This window comes from Neofelis nebulosa, chromosome 2, assembly GCF_028018385.1.
Source record: "Neofelis nebulosa isolate mNeoNeb1 chromosome 2, mNeoNeb1.pri, whole genome shotgun sequence".
Taxonomy (NCBI): Eukaryota; Metazoa; Chordata; class Mammalia; order Carnivora; family Felidae; genus Neofelis; species Neofelis nebulosa.
In genome coordinates this window covers 81,927,482-81,941,040 of record NC_080783.1, presented here as the reverse complement: position 1 = coordinate 81,941,040, position 13,559 = coordinate 81,927,482, and the positions used below count along the sequence as shown (strand labels likewise).

The window sequence follows — 13,559 nt, the reverse complement described above, 5'->3', positions numbered from 1 at the left end:
TAATAAATTCCATAACAGCAGCTTAGCTGTAAATGATTTTTTAAAAGTCACTTGACTGTGCAAACTGGTTAGAGCAGAAATATTTTAATGATATTTCAAGAGCTTAATGTCAACCATCAGTGTCCAATAAATGAAAATTACTTTTAGTGATACATCTGGAAATATGACGGTTTTTTGAGCCAAAAATCTCTCAAGCTTTGCATAAAATCTGGGTTTTTATTTTTACTGTGTGCCCGTTATATAAATTTCTGATATTTGTGATAGAGGAAAAGAAGATAAATTGGACATTGGGATATTGAAAAATGAGTAAAATGTGAAAACATGTTAAATTTATTGTTTGTTCATTGAGAGAAAGAAAGAGAGTGAATAATTTATTTAAAGGAAACAATTTTACTTAAAGAAAGGGCAATATTTTAATAAGCAGAAGGGGGAAAGTGAATATATTTTGAAATAGGAGCAGCGTCACTGGAATGAAAAATGTAATGCACCAAAGTAGCTACTTTGAGTGGGGAAAACACTCTTTTGAATGGAAAATTTTGTTACATTCCTGTAAAATCCCAACTTTATCCTTTTCTGTTTGTTTACCTAACTAATATTTACAGAGTATCCACTCTGTGTACTGGCATTGTGTGGGGCATCGGTGATATTTCAGTGAATAAGAGAGTCACAGTTTCTTCTTGCACGAAGACTACAGTTAAGTGAAATTTTCATTAATTGATTAATTCCTGCCCTCGTTATATTAGGTGAAATGAGGTTTAGCTCTGTGTGACAGGAAATGTGGAATAACCATGGTTTAAACAACTGCCTTCATGTAAAAACAGATCATCCAGACCTCACACCATTGTTCCATTGTCACGAGAAACCTGGAGTTCTTTTATCTCATGGCTCTGCCATTCCCACCAGCGTGTGCATTTAAGCTTCGTGAGTATTTCCCTTCACTTAGCATGATGTGTTGAGGTAGATAATGTTTGTACCAATAGTCTGTACCTTCTATTACTGAGTAGTATTCTCTTCTCTGGATGTACTATAGTTTTATTTATTCCCCAGTTGAGGGACTTTGGGATTGTTTCAAGGTTTTAATAATAAAATTGCTATAAATATTTGTCAACAAGTTTTTGTACAAACATAGGCCTTTCATTTCACTTGGGTAAATATCTAGGTGTAGGAGTATTGGGTCACATAGCTAAGTATATATTGAGCTTTAGAACATCTGTGACACTTAAAACTTTTTTTGAACATTTATTTATTTTTTGAGAGAGATAGAGACAGAGTGCAAGTGGGGGAGGGACAAAGAGAGAGAGGGAGACACAGAATCGGAAGCAGGCTCCAGGCTCTGAGCTGTCAGCACAGAGCCCAACACGGGTTCGAACCCATGAACTGTGAGATCATGCATGACCTGAGCTGAAGTCTGAGGCTTGACAGACTGAGCCACCTGGGCACCACCCCCCCCTTATTTTTTTAAATGTTTGTTTATTTTTTTAGAGACACAGAGAGACAGAGAAAGGTGTGCAACTTTTTAGAGTACCATTTTGCACTCACATCAGCAATGGACGTGAGTTCCACTGCTCTGCATCCTCATCAGCATTTGGTATTATCAGTTGTGTGTGTGTGCATGTGTGTGTGTGTGTGCACGTGTGTGTTTTAAGCCATTCTGATAAGTGTATAGTAGCATCTCACTGAGGTGTTAATTAGCATTTTGCTAATGACTAGGGATATTGAACATCTTTTCAGGTGCTATTTGCCATTTGTATATCTTCTTTGGGAAAATGTCTGTTTAAATCTTTTGGACAGTTTGGTTGGTTGTTTTATTGTTGTTGAGTTTTGAGAACTCTTTAAACACACTGGTTACAAGTCCTGTGTCAGATATGTGATTTGCAAATATTTTCTCCCAGTCTCTCTTTTCATTCTCTCAATAGTGTTGTTTGCAAAGCAAACGTTTTTGATTTTGACCAAGTCCAATATATTTATTCTTTTATGGATGGTGCTTTGTGTCTTTTAGCTTTGGATCTTAAAATTGGATTTTTATATGTTAAAAGCCAAATTTATAAAAAACAAAAGAATAAATTTCTTCTGGCAACAATAAATTGTCTACAAATAGTACATTAGATATATCTTCTAAATGTGACATCAAATGAGAAGAAATGAGATAATTTATGTTGGGGAAACCAAATTAGAAAGATGAGACAAGGGCTTAATGATAAGAATTTTGAAAACTCAGAACCAGGGGCACCTGGATGGCTCAGTCAGTTAAGCATCCAACTTCAGCTCAGGTCATGATCTCACAGTCTGTGAGTTCAAGCCCCGCATCAGGCTCTGTGCTGACAGCTCAGTGTCTGGACCCTGCTTCGGATTCTGTGTCTTCCTCTCTCTCTGCCCCTCCCCTGCTCATGCTCTGTCTTTCTCTGTCTCAAAAATAAATAAAAATATTTAAAAAATAAAAAGAAAAAAAAGAAAACTCAGAACCAAAGTCTTTTAGATTTTATACAATAATAACATGTAAATACATGAAATAAAATGCTTTATAGGGTTTTAATATTCATTCATTTATTTATCCATTTATTTAAAGAATTTTACTAAGCATATGCTATGAGCATACTACATGGGATTACACAGAGGAATATGATGGGAGATAGAACTTTGCACAAACAAATCAACAGATTATAACACAATGTGGTAAGAGTTATGGTTGGCATATGTTCAAAGTAAACCATGCAGCGTTTTGTTTTTTTGGGTTTTTTTTTTTTTTGTGCATGTAGTGGTTTCATCACACTTATCTCAGTTTACAGTCATTTATTCGTGTGACTTGGTTTAATGTTTGTTTCTCTCAGGGTGTGTTCCAGGAGTATAAATGTGATGTATGTTTGTTTCATTGTGGCTGGCACATAATAGGAGCTACATAAATAGTTGTTAGATAAATAGAGTATGTGCCATTGAGGTACAGAGAGGAGGAGTTGCTGCCTGTGCTCTGTCAGTTTTGAAGACTTCGTAAAAAAGGTAATATTTGAAATGAGTCTTTTAAAATGTTTTTTTTTAAGCTTATTTATATATTTTGAGAGAGACGGCAAGCAAGGGAGGGGCAGAGAGAGAGAGAGGAGAGAAAGAGAATACTAAGTAGGCCCAACGAGGAGCTCGAACTCATGAACTGTGAGATCGTGACCTGAGCCAAAATCAAGAGTCAGATGCTCAATCGAGTGAGCCACCCAGGGGCCCCCTACACTGAGTGTTGAAGCAGAGATAGGAACCCGCTGCTTGGGGGCAGGGGAGGGTGAAGGGAAGGAGAGCAGAGCGGCATTCCAGCACTGTATAGCCTTAGCCATGGGCATGTGAAGTCACATGACACAAGAGGGAAGGATGGAAAGTTGCAGGGAGGCAGGATCATCCTGCATGGAGAAACAAGTGTCAGGGCAGGAGATGAGGTCAACATGGAAGGCTGGGCTCAGGCTGGGAGGCAAAGGCCTTGCCAACCAGGCTGGGTTTGAACTTCATAGCAATGGAGTTTGGGGGACTGCTGGATTTTACGCTGTTCTGTGACAGGAGAGAAGGCAGCGTGGCTACTGACTGGATGGTAGACGAGTGAAGGCTGTTGCTGAAACCTGGCAAGAGACGACAAGGGTGCTACTGTGGCAGTAGAGAGGCTGAACAGGACAGTTCTGAACTGGACTATTCTAGGAGACAGAATTTTTGGGACTTAGTGATTGATAAAGTGTGAAGGGTAAAGTAGAAGGAGGATTTAATATTTTAGCTCTTACGATGCCTGAAGAGTATTGTGTGTTGGGAGTTAACATATTTAATTTTTCCCCCTGATTAGTATTATATGTCCTTTAGAAAATACAGTAAAGTATAAGCAAGAAGACCAAAAAAAATCATCCATTATTCTAGCACTCAGAGATACCACTGCTGACATTTCAAGGACAAATCTACCATTCTTTTTTTTTTTAAGTTTATTTTTTTATTTTGAGAGAGACAGAGTGTAAGTGGGGGAGGGGCAGAGAGCAAGGGAGAGAATCCCAAGCAGACTCCATACTGCCAGCACAGAGCCTGATGTGGGACTTGAACTCACAAACCATGAGATCATGACCTGAGCCAAAACCGAGCTGGGTGCTTAACCCACTGAGCCACCCAGGTGCGCCTATCATTCTTTTAAAATACATTTTTAAAAAGAGATCCTAAAGATTCTATCTTCATCAGGAACTGAGAGTCTCATAAACCACATGAATATACTGAACTTCATTTTGAATCCAAATATTAAGTTTTGATTAAACTATGAGGTGAGTGAGCCAGCTTTGTAAAAAATCAAGTGAACGGGGTACATGGACAGGAACCCTGGAAGAAGGAATTTCTTCCCTGGAGACTAAATAAGTAGCAGTGATACTCCCCCCCCCACACCCCCCCCCCCCCCGCCAGCACCACACACACACACACACACACACACACACACACACACACACCCCCTTGTAAGTACCAGATTCTAACTTGCAGAGGTAACCTGCCTACTTGCTGAGAGACATACCCAGTTTCAGTTTGATTAATTCATGTTCAGCTCATTCAACGTGCTGAGCCCTGCAGGAAGACAGCAGGGCAATGATCACCTGGTGTGTGCAGAGGTTCTAAAGGAGTGCTAATTATTTTTGCCCACCGGAACCCTGAGCTTGTGTAAACCTGTGCACAGACACTAAGTAAGAGAAGAATTTTCTGAGGTCCAGGAGCTGTTAATCAAAAATATCTTATCCAAATCCCTTACAAATAGAAGGAAAGGGATGGAAGTTTTTTAAGAAAGATACTGGGCTCCGATATGTTGAGGGGGAGTAGATTATGGGAAGAGCAGAAGCAGGAAGATTCAGAGCAGGCCCACCTGAAAAGAAGCTTGAAAAATAGTCCACGGAGAAGAGGGGCCTCATAGATGGGCAAATGTGGCCCCTGGAGCGGGCCCTACAGCGAAGGTAGTCTTGGAGGCCAGGTACCCTGGGCAGAAGTGGGGGACCTTCCTGGGACCTTCTCTCAACCCCACCCCCACCCCCCAGCCCCAGCCTTGCTAAGAGGGGAGGAGGGTAAGGTCGTGCTCTCTTTCCACTTTGAGGCTTTGGATTGAAAAATTCAGGAGAGTGAAACCTGATTTACAACAAGGAAGAGAAAAATCAATACCTTCGAGAGATTGGCAGGGGGTCAGGGGGGGATAACTTTACCTGGGAGGGGGGTTTGGCAGAGGGTGGGAGAATTTTGCCTACCAAAACTCACAACTAGATTCCCACTTTCTCACGAAGACCTGCCTCCCAGGCTCTCTCTCCCACCGCTCCATCCTACACCCCGCAGTATTGTTTTCTCTTGCAAACGTCAAGCGGTCTAGGTCTGCCCTCAACCAGAGCGCGACTTGCTTTTCAGCTCTTAGGTGCTGCGGCTTTCGCGAGGATGTCCAGGAGTAAGTTTTAGCTGGGGCCATTTCACACTGCCAGGCTTTCCATCACTCAACTGCTAGCCAGGGTGAGGGTGAGGCGAGCCGAGCCGCGCAGGGGGTCGCTCACAGGAAGAAATCGGTGCAACCTAAGCAACGCTCACGTTGTTTGGAACGCTCACTGGGAAGGGGCTTCAAGGGCACGTCTCAAATCCTCTGCGTTCAATCGGTAGAACTCGGCGACTCCCCCTGCCCGCCAGAGCGCGGAGCGGGGCGCCCCACCTGCGCCGGGCGGTCTGCTCCTGCGGGCTGGAGTTTGCAGACTTGGCTCTCAGGCCGACTCTCCCGGAGTTGGGTCGAGCGCGCCGGGCCAATGAGCGCGCCCCGTGGAGGGCTCGGCTCCCCCCGCGCGCGCTGATTGGTCCCGCGGCCCGCGAGGCAGGGCTGGCCGGCCAGGGCTGCAGGCGAAGGCGAGTGCCCGGCGCGAGTGGGAGTGGCGCGCGCGCCCCCCGCCGACCCCCGCCCCTCCCCGCCGCGTTCTCTCTCCTTCCTCCTCCCTCCCTCCCTCGCTGCCTCCCCGCACTCCCCGGCTCCGGCCGCGCGCTGGCGGGGCTCCGCATTGCACACTCTGGGGGCGCCGCAGTGTTCGTGGGATGGGGCAGCGGGCTGCCGCTGGCGGCCGGAATCCGCGCGCAGCCCGGGTGAGTAGAGGCGGGCTTCCCGGGAGAGCACAAAAGGAGACTGGGTTGGTGCCAGCGGCTCTAACTACTGCGGGTTCTGGGCCAACCAGGGAGTGGGCTTAGTCCCTGGAACTACCCAGTGCTAGGACACCCAACCCCCTTCCCGAGGCCGAGGGAGCTGGGGTGCTCGCCTCTGCATCCCGCTCCGGTGTTCTGTCCCCGAGTGGGCAGCCAGCACTGCGCGCAGGTCTAGAGGGGCGTGTGTGTGCGTGTGTGTAGCGCTGGCTCACAGAGGGTGGGATGGAAATGTCAGGAGCTGCCAAGTTCAACGCTGGAGGAATCTCTCCCAGGAGTAATTCAGCACCTTCTCTGGGCCAAGTGTGCGTCCACCAGGAACTCCAGCCGGAGGGAGTTCCTGGGCGGCGGAGTGGCAGCGCCCCACATGTTGCTGCAGGGGGTGGGGGTGGGGGTGTCCATGGCCGGGCTGCGCCCACCCAGGGCCACTGCCCAGGATGCAGTAAGCTGGGGCGCCTCCAGCCATTGCGGGAATTCGCCAGGCCCTCCGACCACCCACCCGGGCGACTGGGCGAGGGGGCCGTCCACCCACGGAGCCCGGGCTTCGCCTGGGCTTGACTTGGCGATGTGTTTTTCTCTCTGGTAACAACAGTTCGGTTGATTTACATTTGGCTAAACAGTGAATTTTAGCCTAAAGCGCTCTATCTGTGGGTCTGTCTGACTCGTTCTGCCCCACACCACAGTCTCACTAGCTCTCCTCCCCTCCCCACACCCTGCCCCCAGTATCCACCCCTCTCATCACTTCGCCCGTACAAAACTTGGTGTTTCAATATGATGACATCCGGCGTGGTCTCAGGCATCTTAAGTGCCACAATCATTTGCCATTTCCTAGGGAACTACAAGGGCTTGTATAATTTTGGGAGGGGGGTTGAGGCGGGAGCAGATCTTTGGTAGCGATTTGGTGGTGGAATAGCATTGACCTCCCAGAGCATATCACAAAAAGAATGTTAAGCTTCTCCCTCTGGTAACCTACCCAAAGTGTGACCTCCAAAATTCAATTTTCTTTGTGGGAGACTAGGGAGTTTAGATTCTCCAGGGAGAAGCTTATTTCTTGTTAAATTGAACTATGGTGACATATACTCTGTTCTGCTCTGCTCTGGCCAGCCATTGCAGATGCCATGATATTATTAGAGCAATTCCCTTAAAGCCATTACATTTTCTTTCGAGTGAGAGGACTCAAGATAGCTGCTTAAAATTTTGGATCTGCACCTTATTTCTCTGGAAGACATTAATGGTTACTGTATATGTGCTCACGTGTACCAAGTTTGCGAAAGATATTTGTGCAATCGTCCATGAAATGGCTTAATGCACATTTATGTTAAATCCATTTAAATGTGAAACATCTATCTGTTTTCAATTTTAGTTTCCACCTTGACCAAAGGCACCAGACTGAAACAGGACTTAAAAACAGGTCCTGTTTAAACAGAGGTTTTACAGAACTCTAGTCCTCAGAGCACACAGTAAGCTTTCTGAGCTTGTAGGTACACAAAGCCTGTTAAAAATTGTGAATGGTTCTTTGGGTTAACAACATCAGAAATGTTTCTAGAGCAAAAAAGGGAGATAGGATTCATGGGCCTATATTTTAAAGCTGTTGACAATGTTTTTAAAATGAATGTTTATATTACAGAATGGGGCTGATTACAGGCAAATAATATCAAGTAAAAAAAAAATCTCGTGTATCGCATCATGCTATACAGTTTACATGGCACATTGTGATGTCCTATTAAAGTGTCTGTGAGGAGGTCACATTTTTGTCACCCCCATTTTACAGGGGGGATCCATAAGGCTCTTGGAGATTATGATTTTTTCCCAAGGTGAATTAGTAGAGTTCGAGCCAAGTTTTTTCTTTTTCTTTTTCTTTTTCTTTTTCTTTTTCTTTTTCTTTTTCTTTTTCTTTCTTTCTTTTTTTTTTTTTTTTTTTTTTTACCTCCTTTGCTCTCTCCCTCCCGTCCTTCCTTCATGTGGACTATATGTTCAGTGTTTTCCTACTTTCAATTTCTGCACTTCTTTTTACTATTCAACCTGTGGCTTCGGGACCATTATGTACCATTCCCAAAAAGCTTTGCTCTCTGCTAAATACCATTTAACTCCCACTAGGATGTAGGGTGATGAGGATTTAAGGAGAAAGCTAATAATGTTTTTAAGGAACTGTATTTTTTCAAAGGGGTATATTATTTTTGTTAATGAGTTATTAAATATACAAGTAAACAAAACCTTAAAGAATGATGTCCTAATGATAGGGTTTCAGGAAAATCAAGGGCTGGTAGTGACAGAGATGCTTGTAACAGTGACAGAAATATGTAAGTCTCCCCCTTTATAAGCAGGAACTACTCATAAGCTCTATAGACAATTACAAGGAGGTACTAATAAGTGATTATTTCATTAGTGCCATTCTTATGTTAAAAAGAATTGACAAAACAGATTACTTATATAAACCCAGAATCACTCAGGAAAAAAACAACAACAAATACCCATTTATCAAAAAGTCCTGAAATCGTCATTAACAAGTGTACAAATGCAACAGAAGATATTGATTAGAGAGAAATCCTGTTTTTACTTGCATAGTTAGCATTAAGGAGCATACAGATATCTACTGCCTATCTGATTATTTATTAAAACCCCATCATTTGCAAATATTTTCTTGGAAAATTATTGCACACAATGTTTATTTGTGACATTGCATAATATTTCTTAAGATAAATAGAATTAATTTTGTTTGCATTAATGTAGGTAGGTAATGAGTTGACTAGTAATAATTCCTAGTTAAGTGTGCGGGCTTTGGAATCAAGTCCCGGCTTCACATATACTAATTGTGGTAGGGCTTCAGAAAGTGATTGAACCTCTGTGTGCTTTGGAGAGACACATAAGAAAATACATAAGTTTTCTTATGTGTAGAGCATGAATAACAATGATGCCTACCTCATGCAGCTTTTCAGTTTATTCATGTGGCAATATTTAGTGAGCACCTACTAAGTGCCAGCACTGCTCCAGTTGCTAGGGATACATGGACAGACTCCTTGCCAATTATGTTTACAGTCTAGTGCCTGAGAATTAATGACGTGATACGTGTAAAATGCTTAGTGTGGAATATGACACCCAGGAAATGCCCCATGATTGTTAGCTATTGGTATCATACGTTCACTCTGGAAATGTTCACTGAGTACCTAGGAGATGTAGTGCATATTGGAACACATAATGATGAATATATATATTTCAATTCAATTCAATTTGATATTATAATGAGAGAGAGAGAACTCCAAAGAAAGACGTCAAATATAATCAGTTCTCTAAAGATAATTCAGTGCAGACATGGAAGAAGAAAAAATGGAAATAAATACCTAAAAATTAAATTAGCCATTAGAAAGTGGGGAGTAAGTATATGGATTTCCTTACACGAACTTAACGATAAGGAAAATAAAGGTCTTGTATTCAAGCTATTTGAAACATTGAATACGTAGGAAAAAAATAAAGAAAAAATAATTCTTACTTAGATATATATAATGAGAAAGAATTTTTTGACGGGTCAGATTATTGAATTGAACTCACAAAGGGTGACAGATCCCAGGCACACAAAAATGAGACAGCCAAAATGAACTTGAAAAAAAAATCCTTGCAATAGATTCCTAAAACAATAGCCAAAGACTCTTAAATACTGTGAAATGAGAATTGTAGAAGCAGTTGGCTTACATTGTACCAAACATATACTCAGAGATAAAAAGAGAACATAGTGGAAATGAATTCTTTGCTTCACCTTTTGCTGAGTAATATTCTTACACCCAGGCTTTCTCAAGCAATAATCACATTGCAGGAAATAGAGAAAATAAGTGCTCAGGATATCCAGACCTAATCAACAGACTAGACACAGATAAATCACTAAGACCAGGTGGCCATTACCCGAGTGTGATGGAGAAACTCAGTTGTGTAAGTGACAGCTCTCTGGGGCATTGGCTGGTATCCCTAGGGTTCCTGTCAGGAGGAGGGTTTCAGGGAGGACCCTGGAGTCCTTGAACCAGATCTGTGTCCTCACGGACAATTGGAGATCAGTATTCAAAGCTAACACAGATTATATCAAATACAACATATTTCGTAGAAAGGGGGAGGATTGTATTCAAATTAAAGGAGGAAGTATGTGGCTACAGTGTTACAGAAAATGTAACATTTTTAAACTTTGAAAAAGCCTAGCTAGGTTTCAAATCCCAGTTCCCTCCCAATTCATGACCTTTTTTGTCTGGCCAAGAAATAAGAAACAGAGTGAAGATAAATAGACAGTTCTCTGCATGGACAAATGGGCTCTTCCAGGAAGTAGTTTGGGGATGATTTTATTTAAACTTTTATAAATGTTCACAGATGGCATGTAGTTCTTATAAGTAAAAATCAAGCTGATAAAGTTGAACCATAGGAATAACGTAAAAGACAACCTAAGTGGGAAGAAAAATAATAGAAGATTAAAGGCAAAATGGAAGATTGAAGATAAGTGTACTTGGGGAAAGCAATCCCAAGCACATTTATAGGAGATGGTTTTAAATTCTATTCCCATCAGTAGTCAACAGAGCCAGATAATATTCTCTCAGCCGTCTAAAGAAAAGTGTATCTACCAAGTTAAAGTCAATATTAAGAGAAGGGGGAGGGGGGATATAAAACTCTGTGCTAGTGTGACACCATTTTTTGAAAATGTGTTGTTGAGTAAGTTTATATACATCCTTGCTACTTATTTGTTCATCTATCTGGATAGAAAGTAATGCATTACCACATTAACAGCGACTATCTCTGGGTAGTATGGGATTGCAAATGTTTTTATTGTCTTCTTTTACCCCATTGTTTTCCAAATTTTCTACAATGAACATGCATTGCTCTTATGAGAAAAAGTGCTCTGAAAATATAATGTAGTATTATAACCTCAGATTTCATACTGTTTTACTGTAAGAAAGGCTTGTTTGATGATCATATCTGTTTCTTCAGAAATCTGTAGTTGCAAATTTTGCCCCGAATTATCTGTATATACAGCGTGTGTAAATAACTTCCTTGTATTTACTATTAGGAAAAAGTGTGGCTGAAGAGCACTGGTGTTCTCTTTTAGGGAGTGAGAACTGTGAACTTGAAAGAGATTCATTCCATTTTTGCCATAACTATCAGGATATGAAGAACCAACCTGTCAGAAGCGTTGCTGACTCCTTTGTAGACTGTAAGCCCCATGAGGACAGGGACCAAGTCTGTTTCTTTCCCTTTGGACTCCACAATTGGCCTGGCACATGGCAGTCTCCCAATAAACACGTTCAATGTTTGAATTGAATGAAATGGATGAAAACTCCAATAGACTCACAGAAATTGTAAATAAGAAGAGATCCTAAGGCCCACTTTGTTCTTTGAGGTCATGTGATTCATTCAGGTCATATGACCTTATATGATCTATAAGTCATCCTGACACTCCTTGTACTACACAACCCCTGGGCCACAGAAATGGTCTGGGTTGGTTATCTAGGATCCTCTGGTTTATTCTCAACTTTTGATCCAAATCCTACTCCTTGATTCCATCTCATTTCATTTTGTTCCTGTGTTTTTGGACTAGGGTTTTGTTTCTTTCATTGGCTCTAGATTTTACCTTTCTGTCAGGCGTAGACTTGGGATCACCATCTTCCTTCCTCAATTTGGACCCCAGGGTATATGATCCCAGTGTGCTCTGCCCCTTTCTGGTAAGCTATAATCTTTGCAGGAGAAAAATATATGCCACAAACTATTAAATATTCATAACTGAACCTAATACTAGATCCCTAGAAGAAACCTGGGAGTCAATGTATATTCTATGCCAATGTCAGCTTGATAAGTTGCTGTTGTTAGGATAATAATATACCCGGTTTGTCAGAATCTTAGTGGAAGAACAGATTATTGTATCTTGTTATTGTGTAAAATATCGTATATATGTCACTGCATGCAACTCTTATTGTCATTCCTCAAGAAAGATAGATATGAAGGAACCAGATATGAACACTCAAATGATCAAATCAGTGTCCAGGATTGTGAATGAGTCCTTGCGGAAGGTAGCTAGTACCTGATGACAGAATATAAAGAGAACAACTCTTCCAGGAAAGAAAAAGCCCCAAGGGATAAGACCCTTGTCTATATATTATGAAGTTACTGTAATGTCTATTAGAATATCTCCTTAGATTCAACTAATCTGGGGCACCTGGGTGGCTCAGTCGCTGGAGCGTCCGACTTTGGCTCAGGTCATGATCTCACGGTCCGTGAGTTCGAACCCCGCATCTGGCTCTGTGCTGACAGCTCAGAGCCTGGAGACTGCTTCGGATTCTGTGTCTTCCTCTCTCTCTGCGCCTCCTCCGCTCATACTCTGTCTCTCAAAAGTGAATAAATGTTAACAAAAAACTAAAAAAAAAAATAAAATAAAAGATTCAACTAATCTGACTGCAGGACTACCACTGGTCACCCATGGCACCAGTGTAACCAGAAGACCATAGGACAGGAACCATGACTTGCCATCAGGCATTCCTTTGTGGGAGCCCTTGCAGCCGCCCAGGGAACACAGCTCAGGTATGAGGAGATGAGGGTCACATTGGACAGGCGTGGGAGCCATCTTGGCCTAGAGGCCTCATGCCCCCTGGAGCTGGCATCTTCTTGTAACAACTGTATAGACAAAGCTCCCAGGATTCCATAAAGGATGTAAACAGTTTCCAGAATCGCTGTGGTCAGGGGTACTGCAAGTATCATTTCTGCATCAGGTTATTCTAGTTTTCACTCAGTCTGCCAATTAGAGGTCACAGTTATAACTGGTGACTAGTTACCATAACTAGTAACTTCGTTGACTTTTTTACCCTTCTCAGGTTGCTACAGAAGAAGGGCTAGATGGATACTGGAAGTCAGATTCTCATGCACACATTTACACATAGAGCATACTTTGGTCATTTCTCATGAGAGTGGAAAATTAGAACTAGAAAACATGTGTTGGCATTTGAAAGCAAGGGATTTGGGGCAGAAAGTAATAAGCCCTAGGACTTTATAATATTGCTGTCCCTGCCCTGCCCTTTCACCTGCCCATCCTCACTCTCTGTCTTGCCAAGGGGGCATGCAGGCTAAAATCAAAAGTAGATTTAAGAAACATATAGGTGTGTGTGTGAGTGATTACTACATAATAGGTTATTAGGGGACACAGCAGTACTGGCTGTGGAATCTTCGTCTTCTGATAGACCTGTCAGAGGCCATAGATGTAAGAGTTCTTAAACCCAGGATTGTCCTACTGTCTCTGCCATGAAAAAGAAAATGAAGATTGGATTGTTATCTGAATTATCAAAGCAAGTCTCTTTAAGCATCCTAAGTGATTAACAATATGGTTATTGTGTTTGGGTGGCAGGATTTTGGGTGACCATTTTCAAAAATATATTCCTTAATGTTTTTACGCTCAAGAA

The 13,559-nt window shown here is 42.2% G+C and overlaps 1 protein-coding gene across 4 annotated transcripts in view; it reads left to right on the top strand.

Moving 5' to 3' along the window:
- The first annotated feature begins 5,915 nt into the window (after positions 1 to 5,915).
- The window catches only part of LYPD6 (LY6/PLAUR domain containing 6), a 124,435-nt gene continuing 116,791 nt past the window's right edge, over positions 5,916 to 13,559 (top strand). For 2 of the 4 annotated variants that reach the window (XM_058715326.1, XM_058715325.1), the window contains exon 1: positions 5,940 to 6,090. The gene's annotated coding sequence lies outside the window, so the exon portion shown is untranslated. Of the gene's footprint in view, positions 6,091 to 13,559 lie in introns of all 4 variants that reach the window. The other 2 variants (XM_058715330.1, XM_058715327.1) reach the window with 2 other exon arrangements.